Source organism: Bufo bufo, chromosome 10 (assembly GCF_905171765.1).
Source record: "Bufo bufo chromosome 10, aBufBuf1.1, whole genome shotgun sequence".
NCBI lineage: Eukaryota > Metazoa > Chordata > Amphibia > Anura > Bufonidae > Bufo > Bufo bufo.
The window spans coordinates 63641368-63663959 of record NC_053398.1 but is presented as its reverse complement, the minus strand read 5'-3'; the positions used below and the strand labels follow the sequence as shown (position 1 = coordinate 63663959).

At 44.2% G+C, this 22592-nt stretch overlaps 1 long non-coding RNA gene across 1 annotated transcript; it reads right to left on the bottom strand.

Annotated features, from left to right (window-relative positions):
- Positions 1-529: 529 nt before the first annotated feature.
- On the bottom strand, positions 530-20705 carry LOC120981101. Its single transcript, XR_005774623.1, has 3 exons — positions 20526-20705; positions 18932-18933; positions 530-541 (listed from the first exon to the last, which is right to left on the bottom strand). It is a non-coding gene; the product is annotated as an uncharacterized LOC120981101 (long non-coding RNA).
- Between the last annotated feature and the right edge of the window lie 1887 nt (positions 20706-22592).

Genomic DNA, 22592 nt, shown 5'->3' with positions numbered 1-22592 from the left:
GCCTGTAGTGGTAAATTACTGATAAATGCCGGGGTGGATAATTGTACTGGAAGGGAAATATGACAGATCTCAGCCTCTCAACATATACTACAGCGCCAGATATTACAGTATATTAAAGTAGTAAATACGGAGTGATTATGATTTGGTCACAGTGTATTTCTTTATAATATGATGCAAAAATCTTGTATCCTGTGCTAACACAAACTACTGACACTCACTATGTTTCTAATTGTACTTGGACCATTCAGAAACCATCTACATTCTGTAACTGAGGCAAGCATGCTGCAGGTAAAGCTAATATTTCCAGTTCAGGCATCTAAAAAAAATTAGACACCCCTGGATCATCACCAAATAACTTACTAACCTTTTGTTGTTAACTGTTTCACACAGTTAGGGAGTTCCACACCCGTACATGTACATTTTTTGCATATTTTGGTAGTGAGGTCAGTGGGTGGTGCATGACTCCCTCCTGTGGTAGGACCATAAGTCATGTTTGACCACCTGGCTCTTTTTAAAATGACCAAAATAAAAATTTTTCCTGCTAATTCAGATTTATTTTGATATGTACGGTTTAGTTAACCAGTTCATTTTTCAAGTGGAAAACAACCAGCAACAACTTTTGTGCAATCTGACAGTAACACAAATATCAGACCTGGCCGTGGATTTGTAACATATAGTAACATAGTAACATAGTACATAAGGCCGAAAAAAGACATTTGTCCATCCAGTTCGGCCTGTTATCCTGCAAGTTGATCCAGAGGAAGGCAAAAAAAAAAACCTGTGAGGTAGAAGCCAATTTTCCTCACTTTAGGGGAATAAAAAATTCCGTCCCGACTCCAATCAGGCAATCAGAATAACTCCCTGGATCAACGACCCCTCTCTAGTAGCTATAGCCTGTAATATTATTACACTCCAGAAATACATCCAGGCCCCTCTTGAACTCTTTTAGTGAACTCACCATCACCACCTCCTCAGGCAGAGAGTTCCATAGTCTCACTGCTCTTACCGTAAAGAATCCTCTTCTATGTTTGTGGAAAGTGGAAAACAACCAGCAACAACTTTTGTGCAATCTGACAGTAACACAAATATCAGACCTGGCCGTGGATTTGTGTTTTAGAAAGGTTTTTCATTTTTAAAAGCATCCTTAGGCATTATGACAGGTTATCCACGAGGCACGAGGACGTTACGCAAAAGCATTTGAAGAATGGATTAATAGCCCCCCTCCCCAAGTAGCTAAACTGGGATGTCCTGTCATTTGTGCAGTTTTTTCACATATATCCATGGATAAAGGTGTAAAGGTTGGCTGGCGTTACAAGTCAGATACCAAGCATCTCACGTGTATTTTGTAATGGAGAGGGCAGCACTTCCAGACACTTCTGCAAAGAGCTTGTCTCCCAGGAGCACAAAGGACTGGTATGTTGAATCTAAAGCCAGCCATTCACAGGAGATAGCTGTCAGCCAAACAACTATTTCTCCCTATCCACCCATCACTCATTTAGCCAGCAGCTATCTCTCCTGATCCACCCAGACATAGGCATGCCCAGCTTGGCCAAGCATGCATGTCTTGTGCACTGGAGAGGAGCGAAAGCTGCTGCCAGATTCCTCTCAAAACAAAAAGTTGAAATGCAGACGTCAGAGGAGAGTGGGGAGGTCCAATACACATTAGATGGTGCATCGATCCCACACAAATCAGTGGGTTTGGCCGACATAAATCTGATGTCTACGGCCAGCTTCTCATTCTATTCTTCAGTTGGCTAAATTAAATTACATTCTTGGCTGATCTCTATGAAATTGGCCAATATCTATCTATTGTTAATGCCCAGGTTTCTTCTTTCTTATCTGTTTTCAACTCATCCAACCATACCTGTCCTCCCCACTGAACTGGGTCTTCTCGTCATAGTTTCAAGGTCAAGGATCCACTTCTTTGTTCTCCTTGCCATCCAAGGTATTGGCTAAAGTCAATACTAATGCATCCCTCTCTATCTAAGAGTTCTAGAAATGTTTCACTCCGCTTTTGAAAGTGGATAAGCTAAATCAAAAGCTGCAAAATTTCAATAAAATCTGGGGGGAAAAAAAGGAAATGTTGTACACGACATTGCTTGCAACATTTTTACTCCACAAAACTGGTGCAGCACTTTGATAAATGTCCCCCTTAACCCCTTGGATCCACACTGCTTTTAGTGAGGAAAAAGTTTTGGAAATAAAACTATGTCAAAATGGCAAAGTGTTGCCTAAATGAGCATAGTAAACTGCTGTAAAGGAGAACTGGCTTACTTCCCCATAGCAACCAATCAGATTCCAATTTAAATTTTCCAAAGGAGCTCTGAAAAATGAATAGTAAGAGGTTACAGCCAGCTCACCTTCCGATCCTGTGTAATGGTGCACGGGGCGGACACAAGCCAGTCCAATAGTAGATGCACGATAAAAGAAATGCTCCAGCACCAGAAGGACGTAATGAAAAAATTCCCGGTGAGATCATGACTAAGGACAACATCGTCCGAAACGCGTAGATCGTGGGGACAAGTGGGTCAATGTGTCACTGTCGCTGTATGCACCGATATGCTGGTGATTTGAATAAAGACCGGGAATTTTTTCATTACGTCCTTCTGGTGCTGGAGCATTTCTTTTATCGTGCATCTGAGAAATGAAGGCTGCAATCTGATTGGTTGTTATGGACAACTAAGCCAGTTCTCTTTTACACCAGTTTTGATAAATCTCAGTGCTCGAGTGGATAGATAGAGAGATACGGTATGATGGAAATATTTTTAACCCTTTCCTGCCCAGCACTGTACATGAACGGCACTGGGCTGGTCTTTAAAAGTGTCACCCACTCACGAGTGCAGCCGACGCCATAGCAGACATTAGGGGCTAATGTCTGCGATCATTGATAACGTTGATCACAGACATTTAGCCACTCAGATGCTGTATTCAAATGTGACCACGGTATCTGGGAGCTACAAAACTCTGCAGGGTGCGCTCTCTGGCCTGAAATATCTCTCCCTAGCGGGGAATGGGGTAGCGCAATATTGTGTGTGGCAGCCTCTGTCCCCCTGAATGATCTGAGGCTGCTGTAGATATGTTCCTATGGAGACCCTGCCTGTGACAGGGCTCCATAGGAACATAGTGTAATTCCGATAGACTCCCATGCTAATGTATTGGAGTCTATGAGAGAAGCAATCTAATGATTGCATATTCTCAATGGGAACTTTTAAAAATTGTTAAAAACATAAAAATTCTAATCCACCCTTCCCAAAAAACCTAAGTGCAAATAAATAAACAAAAGAAAAATACACATCATAGGCATCACCGCGTGCAAAAATGCCCATATTTATCCCATATGGCAAACGGTGGAACAGAAAAAGAATCAAAATGGATGATTCTCAATTTTTTGGTCGCTTCACCTTCCCCCAAAAATTGTATTAAAAGTGACCAAGAACAATTCCACCCGATCTGGAATTTTTTTTCCAGCTTCTCACTACATTGTATGCAATACTAAATGGTGTTATCAGAAAGTACAACTTGTCCCACAAAAAAACAAGCCCTCATACAGCTATGTGAATGGAAAAATAAAAAAGTTATGGCCCTGAGAGGCAGGGAGTGAAAAACGAAAATGCAAAAACCAAAAAATGCTCCAGGGGTGAAGGGGTTAAACCTGTTCTGAGTTTTTGACCTGTGCCTGGTTTTGGATCACTGACCAAAACAGTGATGTGAGAATCGGACCTTAGATTGGCAAGAAAAAGTGGGCAGCAAAGGTGCAGTGGTGGTAATAAGATAACACCAGTGATGCAGTGCAGATGCAATAGGAAGAAATGTAGTCAATGGGAACCCCTCTGGATTTCTGCAGCCATTCTTTGTTCTGTGGCCTCTGACACATTGTGGTGATGGTGAATCATGGGGCGCGGCAGGAAGAATAACCCCCACAGGATGACTCAGAACAAATATGCTTCGCACACTCAGCAAAACGTAATGTAACCCGTTCTCTGCCTTATACCCTACCTAACACCTCAACACAGGCCTTGCAATGCACAATAAAACTAGCAAAGCTATGTAAATAGGTATTAAACATATGTACTTCCTATGCAATACTGAAAAACACACACAATACACATCTGTTGATCTATTAAAGGATGGTATGAATAAAACGCAACTGATTCCAAGAAAAGTTACACAATGCTCAGCTGATGCTTGCCAGAAAAGGCGGGCTATACATTCTCTGTTCAGTCTCAGCTCTGAAGATTTCAGCTACAGCACACATGGAAATAAACTGCCTTTAAAATGGACGCACTGTCAGCATCAGTATGTGCATCAATTCTCTGGCTGTGTAACTGTGCAAGGGTACTTTCACACTAGCGTTAGTGTGATCCGGCAGGCAGTTCCGTCTTCAGATCTGCCTGCCGGATCCGCCAATCAGTGTGGCAACTGACAGCATTTGTAGATGGATCCAGGTGCGGATCAGTCTACACATGCATTGCAAGAACGGATCCGTCTCTCCGCTTGTCATGCGGATGGACGGATCCGTCTTGCAGTCTTTTTCACAGTTTTCCCGGTCTGCAACGGATCCGTCCTTTAGTTGTTTTGCAATGCCGGATCCGGCACTAATGCTAGTCAATGGGAATTAATGCCCGATCCGGCATTCCGGCGACTGATCAGGCATTTTGGACGGACATAATACCGCAGCATGCTGCGGTATTATGTCTGGCCAAAACGCCTGACAGTGACTGAACGGAAGGCATACTGATGCAAACTGAAGGGATTTCTATCCATTCAGAATGCATGGGGGTATACCTGATCAGTTCATTTCCGGCATAGAGCCCCTTTGACGGAACTCTATGCCGGAAAAGAATGACACTAGTGTGAAAGTACCCTAATGGCCGTTTATAACAATTGTTAAAAATGGATGCAAAGAGGCCCAAACCCTGCAGTGCCCTCAGTGTATATATTTATATCTAATATATAAAGCTGAGTGTATGTGTGTATGTCCGCTAAAGGAATCCGCACCGTCGCATTTACAATCATGAAATTTGGCACACAAGTACATCAGGTGTCCGGGAAGGTTTTAGACCAGGTCTCAGCTCTCTAGGACGTACCGTTCCTGGGATATTCCCCAAAAAATGCATTAGCCAATAGAAGCTTGGTCACATGACCCTTATCAGCCAATAGAAGCTCGCAGGTCCTCCAGTCTCCACATACACAGTTTTACCCGAGGTTTCCATAACAACTCAGCCATTTATCTTCACTGCTGTAGGTCAGCTTTAAAGGAAATCTGTCACCAGGATAATCGCTATTGCAGTAAAGCCATGGCCTAATAGCACTTAGTACCTTATTTCAAGATGTGCCTTTGTTCCAGCAATAGATGTTTTTATCCTCTGAAAAGCCAGTTTATTTGGTATGCAAATGAGCCAGTAAGGTGCCCAGAGGGGGGTCACTCTTACAGAAAGGAGCCCAGACACGCCCCTGCCACAATGTGTCCACGCTCAAAATATTTAAAACCCCGCCCCCATGTCCCACTAAGCCACGCCCCTTATCTGGTTAGGCCATGGCGATTGAAAAAATGAATGTAAAAATCAACTTCTGTCAGCTGCATTGACTTTAAAAGTAATATCAGGAAGTATTACTTCACTGAGAGAGTAGTGGATGCATGTAATAGACCTGCAGAAGTGGTAGCTGCAAATACAGTGAAGGAGTTTAAGCGTGCATGGGATAGGCATAAGGCCATCCTTCATATAAGATAGGGCCAAGGGCTATTCATAGTACTCAGTATATTGGGCAGACTAGATGGGCCAAATGGTTCTTTTCTGCCGACACATTCTATGTTTCTATGTTTCTATGACTTTCTTCCTGCAGCTTACACTCAGACAGCACAGTGCTGTTGTATTACAGTGAGCTGTTTAAAAGGACACGCCTCTGATCCGGTTAGGCCATGCCCCCTCCCACTCCTCAGCCGACTGAGATTGAAAAAATGAAATAAAAAATCAACTTCTAGGTCCCGCTAAGCCACGCCCGGATCTGGTTAGGCCACGCCCCCTCCCACTCCTCAGCCGAATGAGATTGAATAAATGAAGGCAAAAGTCAACTTCTGTGAGCTGCAGAGGTGGGAGGGAGGGTGACTTTCTCCCGGCAGCTCACACTCAGACAGAATAGTGCTGCTGTCTTAGAGTAAGCTGTTCAAAAGGATACGCCCCTGATCCAGTAAAGGCCACTGTTAAGCGGGTGGGCCCCTGTGAAGGTCACTGTCAAGGGGGTGGTATGCTGTGAAAGTCACTGTTAAAGGGGAAGGCTGCTGTAAAGGTCAAAGTTAAGGGGGTGGGCTGCTGTGGAGGTCCAATTGTAAGGGACGGGTCGGTCACTGTTTTGGGAGTAAGGTGCTGTAGATGTCACAGTTATAGTGGATAGTGTTGATATCTTTTAACGACACATAAAAACATTAAATGAAATAGATTAAATATACCTGAGTGAAGCCGGGTCCTTCAGCTAGTATATATATACAGTCCTGATCAAAAGTTTAGGACCACTTGAAAAATGGCAAAAATCATATTTAGCATGGCTGGATCTTAACAAGGTTCCAAGTAGAGCTTCAACATGCAACAAGAAGAAATGAGAGTGAGACAAAACATTTTTTGAGCATTCAATTTAATGAAAACAACGAATAAACTGAAACAGGCTGTTTTTCAGCTGATCAAAAGTTTAGGACCACATGCCTTTTAAAAGGCCAAATCTGTGCAAAGATGTGGATTCATTGTCATTTTCTGTCAGGTAGTCACACGTTGTGATGGCAAAGGCAAAAAAACTCTCCCTTTTTGAACATGGTCAGGTTGTTGAACTGCATAAGCAGGGTCTCTCACAGCGCGCCATCGCTGCTGAGGTGGGACGCAGTAAGACAGTCATTTGGAATTTCTTAAATTCTTAAATGATCCTGAGAGTTATGGAATAAAAAAGTCAAGTGGAAGACCCCAAAAAATTTCATCAGCACTGAGCCGGAGGATCCAATTGGCTGTCCGTCAAGACACTGGACGATCCTCGACCCAAATTAAGGCCCTTACTAATGCTGACTGCAGCCCCATAACCATCAGACGGCATCTGAGACTGAAGGGCTTCAAATACGAAAAACATTTTCAAAGACCTCTTCTCCTTGAACGCCACAGAACTGCTCGTTTGGACTTTGCAAGAGAGCACCAAACATGGGACATTCAAAGGTGGAAGAAAGTTTTAATCTCTGATGATAAAAAATTTAACCTTGATGGTCCTAATGGTTTCCAACGTTACTGGCATGACAAGCAGATCCCACCTGAGATGTATTCTACGCGCCACAGTGGAGGAGGCGCCATAATGGTCTGGGGTGCTTTTTCCTTCAGTGGAACAATGGAGCTTCAGGAAGTGCAGGGGCGTCAAACGGCCGCTGGCTATGTCCAGATGTTGCAGAGAGCATTCATCATGACTGAGGGCCCTCGTCTGTGTGGTAACGACTGGGTTTTTCAACAGGACAACGCTACAGTACACAATGCCCGCAGGACAAGGGACTTCTTCCAGGAGAATAACATCACTCTTTTGGCCCATCCTGCGTGTTCCCCTGATCTAAATCCAATTGAGAACCTTTGGGGATGGATGGCAAGGGAAGTTTACAAAAATGGACAACAGTTCCAGACAGTAGATGGCCGTCGTGCGGCCGTCTTCACCACTTGGAGAAATGTTCCCACTCACCTCATGTAAACGCTTGCATCCAGCATGCCGAAACAAATTTTTGAAGTGATAAACAATAACTGTGGAGCTACTCATTACTGAGTTCATGTTTGGAAGTTGGATTTCTGTTTTGGGGGGGTTTAGGTCTTTTTTGGACGTTTGGTCCTAAACTTTTGATCAGCTGAAAAACAGCCTGTTTCAGTTTATTTGTTGTTTTCATTAAATTGAATGCTCAAAAAATGTTTTGTCTCACTCCCATTTCTTCTTGTTGCATGTTGAAGCTCTACTTGGAACCTTGTTAAGATCTAGCCATGCTAAATATGATTTTTTGCAATTTTTCAAGTGGTCTTAAACTTTTGATCAGGACTGTATATATATATATATATATATATATATATATATTAAGACATGCATGCTGACAAAGGGGTGTATGTATATATATATATATATATATATATACATACTGTATATATATTTATATATATGCACACCCCCTGGATAGGCCCATGTAGTGGGCTCACACTGTATATAAAAGGGTTAATATATGTGCATATATAAGTGGGCATATCTAATATATAAAGCTGAGTGTATGTGTGTATGTCCGCTAAAGGAATCCACACCGTCGCATGTACAATCACGAAATTTGGCACACAGGTACATCAGGTGTCCTGGAAGATTTTAGACCAGGTCTCAGCTCTCTAGGACGTACCGTTCCTGAGATATTCCCAAAAAATGCATTAGCCAATAGAAGCTTGGTCACATGACCATTATCAGCCAATAGAAGCTCACAGGTCCTCCAGCCTCCACATACACAGTTTTACTCCAGGTTTCCATAGCAACCCAGCCATGTATCTTCACTGCTGTAGGAGAGCTTTGAAGGAAATCTGTCCAGTTTATTTGGTATGCAAATGAGCCAGCAAGGTGCCCAGAGGGGTGTCACTCTTGCAGGAAGGAGCCCAGACACACCCCCTGCCACAATGTGTCCACCCTCAAAATACTTAAAACCCTGCCCCCATGTTCCGCTAAACCACACCCCTTATCTGGTTAGGCCACGCCCCCTCCCACTCCTGAGCCAACGTGGATTGAAAAAAATGAAAGTAAAAATCTACTTCTGTCAGCTGCAGAGGTGGGAGGGAGGGTGACTTTCTCCCTGCAGCTTACACAGTGCTGCTGTCTTAGAGTGAGCTGTTCAAAAGGACACGCCCCCTATCTGGTTAGGCCACGCCCCTCCCACTCCTTAGCCGACTCAGATAGAAAAAATTAAGTTAAAAATTAAGTTAAAAATCAACTTCTAGGTCCCGATAAGCCATGCCTAGATCTGGTTAGGCCACACCCCCTTCCATTCCTGAGCCGACAGGGATTGAAAAATCAACTTCGGTCAGCTGCAGAGGTGGGAGGGAGGGTGACTTTCTCCCTGTAGCTCACACTCAGAAAGTACAGTGCTGCTGTCTTAGAGTGAGCTGTTCAAAAGGACAGACCCACGATCCAGCAAAGGCCACTGTTAAGGGGGCGGGCCCCTGTGGAGGTCACTGTCAAGAGGGTGGTATGCTGTAAAAGTCACTGTTAAAGGGGAAGCATGCTGTAAAGGTCAAAGTTAAGGGGGTGGGCTGCTGTAGAGGTCCAATTTTAAGGGACGGGGCACTGTGGGGGGGTCAGTGTTAAGGGGTGGAGAGCTGTGGAGGTCACTGTTGAGGGGTGGGGTGCTGTAGATGTCACTATTATAGTGGATAGTGTTGATATCTTTTAACGACACACACAAACATTAAATTAAATAGATTAAATATACCCAAACGAAGCTGGGTCCTTCAGCTAGTCTAATATATAAAGCTGAGTGTATGTGTGTGTGTGTGTGTGTGTGTATGTCCGCTAAAGGAATCCGCACCGTCGCATTTACAGTCACAAAATTTGGCACACAGGTACATCAGGTGTCCGGGAAGGTTTTAGACCAGGTCTCAGCTCTCTAGGACGTACCGTTCCTGAGATATTCCCAAAAAATGCATTAGCCAATAGAAGCTTGGTCACATGACCTTTATCAGCCAATAGAAGCTCGCAGGTCCTCCAGTCTCCACATACACAGTTTTACTCCAGGTTTCCATAACAACCCAGCCATTTATCTTTACTGCTGTAGGAGAGCTTTAAAGGAAATCTGTCACAAGGATAATTGCTATTGCAGTAAAGCCATTGCATAATAGCACTTAGTACCTTATTTCAAGATGTGCCTTTGTTCCAGCAATAGATGTTTTTATCCTCTGAAAATCCAGTTTATTTGGTATGCAAATGAGCCAGTAAGGTGCCCAGAGGGGCGTCACCCTTGCAGAAAGAAGCCCAGACACACCCCCTGCCACAATGTGTGCACCCTCAAAAGACTTAAAACCCCACCCCCAGGTCCCACTAAACCACGCCCTATCAAGTTAGGCCACGCCCCTCCACTCCTCAGCCGGGATTGAAAAAATGAAGGTAAAAATAAACTTCTTTCATCTGCAAAGGTGGGAGGGAGGGTGACTTTCTCCCTGCTGCTCACACTCAGACAGAATAGTGCTGCTGTCTTAGAGTGAGCTGTTTAAAAGGACACGCCCCCGATCCAGTAAAGGCCACTGTTAAGGGGGTGGGCTCCTGTGGAAGTCGCTGTCAAGGAGATGGTATGCTGTGAAAGTCCCTCCTAAAGGGGAAGGCTGCTGTATAGGTAAAAGTTAAGGGGGTGAGCTGCTGTAGAGGTCCAATTTTAAGGACGGAGGTACTGTGGTGGGGTCAGTGTTAAGGGGAGGGGGACTGAGGAGGTCACTGTTTTGGGGGCGGGGTGCTGTAGATCTCACTGTTATAGTGGATAGTGTTGATATCTTTTAACGACACATACAAACATTAAATGAAATAGATTAAATATACCCAAGCGAAGCCGGGTCCTTCAGCTTGTATATATATATATAAATTGTATATATATATATATATAATGCCCCCCCATAAGTGCCTCCAGTATAAGTAATGCTACTTTCACATCTGTGCTTTGGTTTTTCAGTTTTGAGATCCAGCAGAGGACAAAAAACGGTTCTGTTTGATTGAACACATCAAGATACATACGTTCCGTTAGGTCACGGTTGTGTTAAATCAAAATGAAACAAACCGGACGCTTCACTAAAACAATGTAAGCCAATGGGTGATGAATCAGTTTTTATTAGGATCCCAAAAAAAAAAAACTGATCCAGCACCATTGACTTACATTGTTTTTAGTGATTTTGTGTGTGGTCACAAAACGGAATGCATACTGGTGCATCCTGAACAGAGAATGCCTCATTCACAATACATTGGCCCCAAACTGAACAATTTGGCCTGGTTTTGAGATCCTCTGCCAGATCTCAAAACTGGAATTCCACTGTCACCTCCATCTTACTCTTATCAGCCATGGACCTACCAAGCTATCTACTGGGGTCATGTATCCTACAAACATTCAGGGGGAAGAGACTGCAAAACTTTTGTGTGTTGCTAGGTCTTCACTGAATAAACATTGTGCAGACGTTCTGCAGACAGACCCCCTTGGAATGTGGTGAGAAAAGGATGACTGCATGGACTTTTCAACTTTTGCCCAGGGATCTTCTAGAAGATGCTGTAATGACCAGCAGAAGGGTGGTTGGTAGCTAGTAATTATTCAGGTCCCTACCTGGCCCTGGGCTGATCAGCCAGGAGGAATTATCAAAGGAGCAGGCAAGGGGGGGTGCAGGAGGGGTTGTTGTATTGTCTTTATGTGCTTTTGGAGGGGCCAGGATCTGATGCTAGATCTGAAGCCAGATCCTGGTTCCACAAGAAGGGAGGATGGATACTGGGGATCGTCTGCCACCCATCATTCGACAAGGGGAGCCGCCTTCCAAGTGGTGGATTCCTCAGGACAATTGTGGGTTCATTTGCTGGCATTAGAGTACTGGGCGGTGTCCGCAGATTAATTTTATTACTGTCTTGGATTAAGCTTTAGGGGCTGGAGCTCGGCCATGTTTTGTGGAGTGGTTTTCAAGTAATACAATAAAGTTTGCTGGATAAGTTACACTTAGTCTATTCCTGTGTAGTCTGTGCTAATCACCCCCTCACACACCCCTTTATGCCCCCAGTAGTTATAATGGCCTCCACTTGAGCAGTGTCCTGAAACACACTGCTTAATGTTGTGATTGTGTTTTATGTAAACTATGCTTGTAAATCTGTTCTCATAAAGTTGCATAGGGAGGAGGAGGTTGTAACAAGCCTCCCAGGGTTAACTCCGCCCTACACACAGTCTGTGCACAGTGCAGGAAGAAGAAGGTCAGTGTGTCATGTCTGAGGACAATCTGAACCTCAGCAGCCATTTTGCAGAGATATAAAAACTCCATACTTAGTTCCATGTACCAGCCCATAGAAGGGAAAAGATTACAGTATCTCCAGGCAACCCAGAGAGGGGATGAGGATATTGACAAAGGAAGGTAACTGTCATTTATCAGACTCCAGACTCCTTTGCTTCAGGTGGAGAGATCTCAAGCTACAAGCTATCCACCATAATTAAAGACAAAAAGGCCATTTGTCAGAGTATAGTATTCCTAGAGGAGGATACCGAAGTATACGATTATACTGGACAGCAGAGATATTTCATCCCTCCAACCTGGAGAAGTAAGAGAGAGAAAGACTGATTGTTATAGAGGATGATTCCTTATGCAACTTCTGGGAACTAATGTGAATCACGGTGAAAGCTGCCTTTATGTAAATGACTGTTGCATACCTTGATGATCTGTGGAACAGCTTCAGTAAAGTACTGGGAGTTTGTTAAAAGCTCTAGTCTCCCTTATTCTATATTATCATTTCAACTACTACCACCAACATTTGCACCTAATGGTGCTGGCATCACGAACCAGGGGCCCAGCCGCAAAAGCACCTTACACCAATTACCATCAAGGGCACCTCAACCAACATCTGGCTGGTGTTCCCTGCAACCGAGAGTGCCCCAGAGGATTTCATGCTGTCTTCCCATCCACTGCACTGCCGGCCCCAAGGGACAACTAAACCGTGAGTACTACTATCTTCGGCACCTTATCACTAGTAAGCTCACGCGCGCATCCTCCATAGGGAGCCCCGACATGCTGCAAGAATTGGTGACACTACGAAAAACCCATTGCCTTATGAGAATAAGCCCCACTTGTTTGCCTGAGAGTCTCTCAATGTGCTTTAATACAGTGCAAACTTTAAATGCTTTTATTGAGCTGCAGAACTGTCCAAATATATATTGAGAGTTGCTTGGATATGCAGTACTAGTCACCTGTTATTAAACTGCAGTGTCAAAACTGGAAAAATCGCATATTTCTATGTCATTGTCATCGCTTGCTGTCAGTGAATGGACTTTTCTATGCATCTAAAATGGCCGCCTGAAGTCCCTTTATTAGTTGTACTGCACTATTGCTGTGAGGCCACGCCTATAAAAGCGGGAAAAGAGAAGCGAATCCTCATATGCAAAAATAACTTATTAGAATTGTGCCAATACTAACGCTGCTGCTAATACTTGCAAATCAGCGCCGCCCCTCCTGCCTTACAAACGGACCTAGGGGGAGGGAAGCGCATGAAAAGGGAGCGTGACGTGTGCAAGCACGCTAAAGAGACGCGAGACTACGTGAGGGTGAATGGACAAAAGAAAAGGGAGATCAACAGCCCTTCTCCACAGAACAAATATAATAGTGTTCCGATTCCCCTGCAACCTGGGAACCGTCCAGGAATATCAGAGTAAGTGCCGCTGGGAAGAAGTAACGTTAAGCGGGACTGTTTGGGAGCATAATCTGCCTTACAGAGCACCATACTGCTCTATACTAAGTTGTCACAATGACTCTTAAAGGGCCACACACCTACAAAGTAGCGGTTGCCCATAGCAACGCAACACAAAAAGTGTGTGAAACTATATTTAACCTGCATTATATTGAAGGCCTGTCACTGCCATGTCTGAACAAGGAGACAGTGAGCAGCCTGACTTTAACAGGTCCCCTGCAGTAACCGCAGCTGGTCCTAGTGCATTACCAGCCGCTGCAGCACCAAGCATGATGCCTTTAACAATTCCTTATTTCTTTGGAGCACCCTGGTTCCCACGATACGCGGGGGAAGCTCATACTTAAAGAGAATTTAAAGAATTTTTTTTGGCTATATTCAGATTGTACCCTGTGTCAGCAGAACAGCAAATGGAAATCCTCATTGCACAATTGGAAGGAGCGGCCCGCAGAGAAGTTAAATCCTGGCCAAGCTCAGAGAGAAAAACACTGAAGCAGATATTTGAACGACTCTATATCACATTTGAACCCAGGACTGTGTCAAAGGTCAAGATAAGATTCTTCAGTAAGAGACAGCAGCCCGGTGAGTCACTTAGAGACTTTGCATTATCCTTACAGTAACCTGCTAGGCCTGCTGAAATGTCTGTGTATAAGCCAACTACATCTCCAAAATGTCACTCTATAGTCAGTCAGGAAGCCCAAGCTCCGGTTCCTGATGCAGTCGCTGCCTTGACAGAGAAAGTTAACTTCCTAACCAAAAGTCTGGAGAAAGTATGCCAAAAACTAGAACAGTGGGAGAAACCCTTATTTTTGGTGGATAAGACACCGTCACCAAGAAAACATTTCCCTCCTGATTATAAAGAAACTTATCCCAGAAACTCTGGTAGACATCTCACTGACCGCTTTAACGAGCCGAAGTGAGACATTTGTAGATACTGTCAAAAGCCAGGTCATACAGAAATGATGTGCTGGCAGTTAAAAAGGTCGATCCCAGAGGCCAAGGACCACCCCTCGGGAGGTAGAGCATTAGGTACAGAAGATCCCAGCTGGATGCCCAGATATGTAGGCTCCCATACAGAAGTGGTTCTCCAAATCAATGGGGTTCCCTTTGTTGCCTTATTGGATACCGGGTCTCAAGTCAAAACTATCCAACGGAATGCCTTTGAGGAATACTGGGACCAAAACCAGCTGACACAGCCACCAGAATCCTGGCTGAGCATTATAGCCAGCAACGGCAAACCTGTACCAGTGCATGGATACTGGGAGCCAACTCTTCAAGTGGGAGTAACTACACTACTCCAACAAGGTATCATTGTTATGCAAGTCAGAGAAGATAACAACCCTCCAGTAGTCCTAGGAATGAACCTGCTTAGGAACTGTTATACTGAAATGCTTGAAGCTTTGCACAAGTCTATGCCTAACTCTTCACCTGCCTCCAAAAAGGTGATACAACAGACCATCCGTGTATTAAGTGCACAACAGAAATTTGCTAATGAGAGAGGAGAGATTTGCTGTGCTCGCATCAAAGATAACCAACCAGTGATACTGAAACCCAATACTGAAACACTCCTATGGTGCCGAGCCGCTCTTGGAATCCAAGGTCCAGACTACCAAGCCTTAGGCTACTTTCACACTTGCGTTCGGGGTTCCGCTTGTGAGCTCCGTTTGAAGGCTCTCACAAGCGGCCCCGAACGCATCTGTCCAGCCCCAATGCATTCTGAGTGGATGCGGATCCGTTCAGAATGCCTCAGTCTGGCTCCGCCTGGCCTCCGTTCCGCTCAGCAGGCGGACACCCAAACGCAGCTTGCAGCGTTCGGGTGTCCGCCTGGCCGTGCGGAGCCAAACGGATCCGTCCAGACTTACAATGTAAGTCAATGGGGACGGATCCGTTTGAAGTTGACACAATATGGTGCAATTTTCAAATGGATCCGTCCCCCATTGACTTTCAATGCAAAGTCTGGACGGATCCGTCTGACTAACTTTCACACTTAGTTTTTTTTCTGAAATATAATGCAGACGGATCCGTTCTGAACGGATACCATCGTTTGCATTATAGGAGCGGATCCGTCTGTGCAGACACCAGACGGATCCGCTCCGAACGCAAGTGTGAAAGTAGCCTAAGTAGAACCTATCAACCTACAGGACCATCCTCTAGTCCAAGGTGCAAGAAGCCTAGTGACTGTTTCTCAAGGTAAAGTGCCAATTTGTCTCCTGAACTTAAGTAGTAACAGTATAACTTTGACCAAGCACTGCCCTGTTGCTCAGTTGTTACAAGTCACTTTTCAAGATGTTATCAGTGTACCTGCAGTTACGACTGAACAGTCTACTCAAAAGCTGAATATTCAAAATCATACTCCAAATACATCATGGTGGACAGAGCTCAATGTGGGAGATACTTCTACACCTGAGGAACAAATTTAAGGAGTCTTAAAAGTCGTAAAGGAACATCATCAAGCCTTCAGTAAACATCCTTCAGATTATGGAGAGGTCAGTGTAATCAAGCACACCATCCCTACCGGTTCACAACCTCCAATTAAAGAAAGGTACGGGCCTATACCACCAATAATGTACCAATCTGTGAAAAAGATAATCCAGGAGATGAAGGATTCAAAAATCATCAAAGACAGCCATAGTCCATGGGCTGCACCTCTAGTCCTTGTCCGAAAGAAAGATGGTAACATTCGTTTTTTTGTAGACTACAAATCAAATTACTCACAAGGATGCCTATCCTTTACCAAGAATCGAGGACTCCTTGACAGCATTAGGCTTCTCAGCTTACTTTTCTACTGTGGACTTAACCAGTGGATACTGGCAGGTACCCATGGTTCCTGAAGTTCGTGAAAACACTGCATTTACTACCCCTATGGGCCTATTTGAATTTAACTATATGCCGTTTGGACTTTGCAATGCACCTGGAACTTTCCAAAGACGAATGGAACACTGTTTAGGCCACAAGAACTTTGAAACTGTCTTGCTATACCTAGATGATGTTATCATCTACTCTAAATCCTATGAAGACCACTTAAAACATCTTGCAGAAGTTTTTCAAGTCCTCATCAAGCACGGACTCAAGATCAAACACTCTTAGTGCTACCTACTGAAACCAGAAGTCAAGTACCTGGGACATATTGTCAGTTCTGAAGGTGTCAAGCCAGATCCAGAAAAGATAGCCCCAGTCCATTATTGGCCTACTCCTACCACAGTAAAAGAGGTAAAAAGTTTTCTTAGTTTTGCAGGATACTACAGACGTTTTATCCCTAACTTTGCCCAGATTGCTGAGCCGATACAAGAACTCCTGAGAGGACATCCCAAGAAGTACCAGAAAGCCCAGATACCAATAGAATGGAATGAAGATAGAGATATCGCTTTACAACTCCTGAAGTTGACCGAACCACCTGTCTTAGGCTATCCAGATTACCAACAGCCATTCCATCTCTACACTGATGCCAGTAAGAAAGGCCTGGGAGCTGTCCTGTCTGCTGTCAACTGCAAGAAGGTAAGGAGAGAGTAATTGCTTATGCTAGCAGATCTCTTAGAGGTGCCAAGAAAAAATGACCAGAACTACAGTTCCTTCAAGCTGGAATTCCTCGCACTTGTGTGGGCTGTCACTGAAAAATTTAAAGACTACCTCGCAACAACACCATTTGTGGCCTATACTGATAACAACCCACTGCCGCACCTCAACACAGCCAAGTTAGGAGCCTTAGAACAAATATGGGCCGCACGTCTTGCTAACTACAGCTTCGTGGTCAAGTACAGAACAGGCAAATCAAATGAGGATGCAGATACCTTATCCCATCTGCCTAACAGAGAAGACCCCAGTGAACCGGAAGACATATGGGAAGAAGTAGAGATGCCGGCTTTCTATAAACATTTTGCTCAACAAAATGTTATCACCATCAAAGGCCAAGGTAAGGCTACTTTCACACTGGTGTTTTGGCTTTCCATTTGTGAGATCCGTTCAGGGCTCTCCCAAGCGGTACAAAACTGATCAGTTTTGCCCTAATGCATTCTGAATGGAAAAGGAAACGCTCAGAATGCATCAGTTTGCCTCAGTTTGCCTCCATTCCGTCTCCATTTCACTTTGGTGTCCGTCTGACGAAACTGAGCCAAACGGATCCATTCTGACACACAATGTAAGTCAATGGGGACTGATCCATTTTCTATGACACAATCTGGTACAACAGAAAACAGATCCATCCTCCATCGACTTTCAATGGTGTTCAAGACGGATCCGTCTTGGCTATGATAAAGATAATACAAACGGATCCGTTCTGAAAGGATGCAGACGGCTGTATTATCTGAACGGATGCGTCTGTGCAGATCCATGATGGATCCACACCAAACGCAAGTGGGAAAGTAGCCTAAAGAAGTCCTTAACTTCCAACAGCAGAGAAATCCAGAACCCCAAGTTGAGAAAAAAAGGTGGATCAAATTGCAAGCAGAGAGCAGAGTATTAGGTGAGCTACAAGATTTCTTCACTAGTGGAAGAACACCAGAAAGAATCTGCAGAAAAAATGCAGATCCAGAACTGCTCAATCTATGGAGACACTGAAAGGAACTCTTCATGCAAAAGGGACTAATAATGAGAATAACCCTAGATCCCATCACCAATGATCGGCTGTATCAAATTATAGTACCACGCCGAGATGCCAGAATTATCCTCGAAATGTACCACGACAGGTCAGGACACTTTGCTGTACAAGCAACAGAAGCTACCATCTGCAGAAGATTTTATTGGGTTGGAATGAGAGAAGATATTGAGAATCGGTGTAGAGAATGATCCACTTGTGCCACTGGAAGAAATGAGAGACATGATCAAAGAGCACCATTATATCCCATTGTAAGCAAAAAAAAAATAGAAATAGTGGCCATTGATCACGTAAAGCTAGAACCAAGTCGCTCAGGATATACAGTACAGACCAAAAGTTTGGACACACCTTCTCATTCAAAGAGTTTTCTTTATTTTCATGACTATGAAGGCATCAAAACTATGAATTAACACATATGGAATTATATACATAACAAACAAGTGTGAAACAACTGAAAATATGTCATATTCTAGGTTCTTCAAAGTAGCCACCTTTTGCTTTGATTACTGCTTTGCACACTCTTGGCATTCTCTTGATGAGCTTCAAGAGGTAGTCCCCTGAAATGGTCTTCCAACAGTCTTGAAGGAGTTCCCAGAGATGCTTAGCACTTGTTGGCCCTTTTGCCTTCACTCTGCGGTCCAGCTCACCCCAAACCATCTCGATTGGGTTCAGGTCCGGTGACTGTGGAGGCCAGGTCATCTGGCGCAGCACCCCATCACTCTCCTTCGTGGTCAAATAGCCCTTACTTTCAACGTTTTCCCAATTTTTCGGCTGACTGACTGACCTTCATTTCTTAAAGTAATGATGGCCACTCGTTTTTCTTTACTTAGCTGCTTTATTCTTGCCATAATACAAATTCTAACAGTCTATTCAGTAGGACTATCAGCTGTGTATCCACCTGACTTCTCCTCAACGCCACTGATGGTCCCAACCCCATTTATAAGGCAAGAAATCCCACTTATTAAACCTGACAGGGCACACCTGTGAAGTGAAAAACCATTTCAGGGGACTACCTCTCGAAGCTCATCAAGAGAATGCCAAGAGTGTGCAAAGCAGTAATCAAAGCAAAAGGTGGCTACTTTGAAGAACCTAGAATATGACATATTTTCAGTTGTTTCACACTTGTTTGTTATGTATAGAATTCCACATGTGTTAATTCATAGTTTTGATGCCTTCAGTGTGAATCTACAATTTTCATAGTCATGAAAATAAAGAAAACTCTTTGAATGAGAAGGTGTGTCCAAACTTTTGGTCTGTACTGTACCTACGCCATGACAATAATTGATCACTACACCAAATTTGTGGTAGCTGTACCTGTTAAAGACTTGACAGCCAAAACCACTGCAAACGTTTTCTGGAAGAATTTCCTGTTGCCCTATGGATGCCATGAAAAGATTCTCACAGATCAACGATCTGCTTTTAAATCCCAACTCTTCCATGAACTATGTATGTGACGAATATCATACCCCGACTGACGTCAGACGTCAACTACGTAGAGCCAGCGAGATACAGTGTGGTCACTGGTTACCAAGGCATGACGTTACACCCTCCTGGAGGAGCGGGTAAAGTCAGTCTTGGTACAGTTTTCACAGACTCCTGTCCACACGGGCACAGAGAGGCAACAAGCTGAAAGAGCCTTTTCACTGCTCCAGTGAAACAGCACGTTCCCAGCCCGGGAAGACTGCCACCAGTTTCTGGTTTGATATAAGCCCTGTCCGCTAACTGGATTATATAGGGTAAGAAACCAACCCGTGGTAGTGTATAACTAGGCCGAAGCACGGATGTGGGGATTCGTGATCGAGATACAAGAACAGCACAAGATTAAATTATATATTTAATTGCCTTAAGGACTCACTAGACATAACACAATATACACAGAAAATATATACAGTGGTCTGAGTGGTAAATACAGATGGTGTAGTACAAACAAAGCAGAACAAAAGTCAGTTTAACAGATATAGGAGTCCTTTGGGTTGTCATGGGTTCTTAGCTGTGGTCACATGGGAAGGAGTGATGTCCACTGGTTGCAGGTCCCTCTAAACACATGGCGCAATGTGACCTCCCTTCAGAGAAAGACACGCCTGCTTGCCGGCACAAGCCTTTTAACCTGTAGCCGGCCCCTCCCGGCCTCTGGGAGGGGTCCACCCCTCCTCTGCTGGGCTGGCAGTACATGAGCCACAAAACCTATTAGGGCTCATGGCTCCAGACCAGAATGTCACAGGGAGGTGGTTCTGGGACCAATGGATCTGCCTGGGTTCCGGCTACCAGTAGAGGCCAAGCATGGTACCGTTATTTGGTTTCTGTGGGGAGATAAGTATATCTCCCCTCCCTGGCATCCCACCACCAAGCTATGACCACGGGCCTGTTCATCATGGCCACAGGGACATAAATATGCATCTGGTTTATGTCTGTGATGGACTGCCGATTCATAATTCCTTATAAATCACTGGTTCCGTGATGTCTGATAATGTGCATCAAACTGGGGAATGGCCTAGACCCCTGGATGGCTGAAAGGAGGTGAGAAATTGTAAACAAAGGTGGACTGCTAAAGGCTCTCTGCCATCTGGCTGGCTTTGAAGCAGGACCCCCCCCTGTGGAGCTCACTACCTCTGCTACCTTTCAGCAGATGGTTGGTGTGGGAACATGGCTGACATTAAATATTAATCCATATTCCTCACAATGTTCACTTCACATTGTTCTAAGATGAAAACAACAGCGTACCATCCTTAAGGTAACGGACTTTGCTAGAAAAAAAACCAAACCTTGATTGAGATGTTGAGAGCTGAGCCACCTGCTGAAAGAACTGATTGGCCAACTCTACTACCTCAATGGATGTATATTTACAACAACACCATCCATTGTTCTACTGGATACACTCCATATTACCTTATGTTTGGCCATCAAGGAAGATTACCTGCAGATCTCACCTTGGATGTACAAGCTCCAGATTCCATCAATCCTTTACCACAAACTGATTGGGTCAGTAAACTTAAAAAATACCTAGCTGATGCCTAAGAGATTGTCCAAATCCATATGGCGAATGTATGCCAAAAGAACAGAAAGACTATGATCAGTCTGCAAAAGCAGAACCCTTAAAACTTGGTAACCATGTGTGGCTGAAAAATAATCAACGCACCAGTAAACTGGATAGTAAATGGGAAAGAGAACCCTACGTCATCACAGCTATTCCCAATCCTGAGACTGATATCTACGAAATCACCAAAGAGAAAAGAGCACCACAAATAGTGCATTGCAACCGTCTGAAGCTGTCTTTGAAGCAAGAAGCTCCAATCCAAGAAGAAACTCCATCCACAGAGCAAGTGTCTGAAAAATCACCTGATCCAGAGGAACCAACACAGTCTATTGCAAAACTATTATTGGAATCAGATCCCCTACAGTGCTTTCTTATGCCGGTACTTAACTTTCTTGTTCCTGCCAAGACTAATACAGCCCCACCTCAGCCAAAAGAAGTACCTTGTGAAGGATCCTCAGAAGCTCAAGATGTACCAAGTGACCTTGAACCAAGGCCTATAGAGCCACAGCCACTTCGGAGATCCGACCGGATTACTAAAGGTCAGCCGCCTGCCCGTTATAAGGAGTTCCTACAACAGAAGCCGAGGAGGAGACTTCCAGCCCTTCCAGTTCAACTGTGATTACATTCATACATCATTTGGAGCTACAGAGCCAGAGTAAGAGACTCATTGCTTTGATTATTTGCCTTGCCCTAAGGACTCTGTAAAGACTCCTTTGCCCTTATTTTGCATATGTTCAAACTCATGTGCCCGGAGATAGACTTGATGCACTAGAGCCCTCCGTGATGTTCTACAATCTTTATGCTTCATGCCCAGGGAACGGACTAATGCCCTGTGAGCCTTCTGAAAAGTTTCCCTTTTTACATAGTAATATAAGGCCGAAAAAAGACATTTGTCCATCCTGTTCGGCCTGTCATCCTGCAAGTTGATCCAAAAGAAGGCAAAAAAAAAAACTGTGAGGTAGAAGCCAATTTTCCCCACTTTAGGGGAATAAAAAATTCCTTCCCGACTCCAATCAGGCAATCAGATCAACTCCCAGGATCAACGACCCCCTCTCTAGTAGCTATAGCCTGTAATATTATTACACTCCAGAAATACATCCAGGCCCTCTTGAATTCCTTTATTGTACTCACCATCCACCACCTCCTAAGGCAGAGAGTTCCATAGTCTCACTGCTCTTACCGTAAAGAATCCCTCTTCTATGTTTGTGTACAAACCTTCTTTCTCCAGACGCAGAGGGTGTCCCCTCGTCACAGTCACAGTCCTGGGGATAAATAGATGATGGGATAGATCTCTGTACTGACCCCTGATATATTTATACATACTAATTAGATCTCCCCTCAGTCGTCTTTTTTCTAAAGTGAATAACCCTAATTTTGAAAATCTTTCAGGTGTACTGTAGTTGCCCCCCATTCCAGTTTTTACTTTAGTTGCCCTCCTCTGGACCCTCTCCAGCTCTGCTATGTCTGCCTTGTTCACAGGAGCCCACAACTGTACACAGTACTCTCATGTGTGGTCTGACTAATGATTTG